This window comes from Tachyglossus aculeatus, chromosome 3, assembly GCF_015852505.1.
Source record: "Tachyglossus aculeatus isolate mTacAcu1 chromosome 3, mTacAcu1.pri, whole genome shotgun sequence".
Lineage (NCBI taxonomy): Eukaryota > Metazoa > Chordata > Mammalia > Monotremata > Tachyglossidae > Tachyglossus > Tachyglossus aculeatus.
In genome coordinates, this window is record NC_052068.1 from 66,193,435 (window position 1) to 66,194,481 (window position 1,047).

At 45.7% G+C, this 1,047-nt stretch overlaps 1 non-coding gene across 1 annotated transcript; it reads right to left on the bottom strand.

The window, feature by feature from the left end:
- Positions 1-251: 251 nt before the first annotated feature.
- LOC119926015 lies at positions 252-389 on the bottom strand. Its single transcript, XR_005449934.1, has one exon. It is a non-coding gene; the product is annotated as a small nucleolar RNA SNORA7 (small nucleolar RNA).
- Between the last annotated feature and the right edge of the window lie 658 nt (positions 390-1,047).

Below are 1,047 nucleotides of genomic sequence, written 5' to 3' on the forward strand. Positions count from 1 at the left end.
GTGAGCGGCCAGAGATGAAAATATAGGGCAAAGTCTTGTCTGATGTTGTCGAGTCAACTCCCACCCATAGCGACCCCACGAACACAACTTCCCCAGAACGCCCCACCTCCAACTGCAATTGTTCTGGTAGTGGATCCATAGAGTTTTCTTGGTAAAAAAATATGCAAGTGGTTTTACTTCCGCGCAGTAGACTTGAGATTCAGCCCTCGACTCTCTCCCATGCCTCTGCTGCCCAGCACCAGTGAGTTTTGACTTGTAGCAGATTGCCTTCCACTCACTAGCCACCGTCTGATCTAGGAATGGAATAGGTAAACCTCTGCTTGACTCTCCCTCCCGTAGCTGAGACTGACAGAGTCCTGGAAACTCTCCAGAGGCAATCCTGAGAGGGGTAGGGCAAAGAATACAAACATAGTCCCAAAGGCATCAACACACAAATTCACATTATTATCATAATTTTCCTTTAAAGATGAATTTAAAGATGAATCTACGGAAGGGGGACACTGCTCACACCAAACCCCATTTCAGAACTCTTTGTTCATTCTTCCTTCCCTCCTCCTTTGTTCATCCCTCCTTCTTCCTTCAAATGCCCCAGATCACAGCAACTCCCATCCTCAATGTCCTACTGAAATCCTCTTTCCCACAGGAGGCATTTCCAGTTCATTGTTTTTATCCCCAGTTCACAGCACAGAGGCAAGTTGGGCTAGTGGAAAGAGCATTTTAGAGCGAGCCAGAGATCAGGCATAGTGGATAATTCCAGCTCTGCCAATTTCTTGCTGCATGACCTTGGGCTAATGACTCTCCTCTCCTCTCCTCCTCTCCATTCCCCACACCCTCCCTCCTTCCCCTCCCCACAGCACCTGTATATATGTTTGCACAGATTTATTACTCTATTTATTTTACTTGTACATATTTACTATTCTATTTATTTTGTTAATGATGTGCATTTAGTTTTCATTCTAGTTGCTCTGACGACTTGACAAAGGTCCACATGTTTTGTTTTGTTGTCTGTCTCCCCCTTCTAACTGTGCGCCCGTTGTTGCGTAGGGA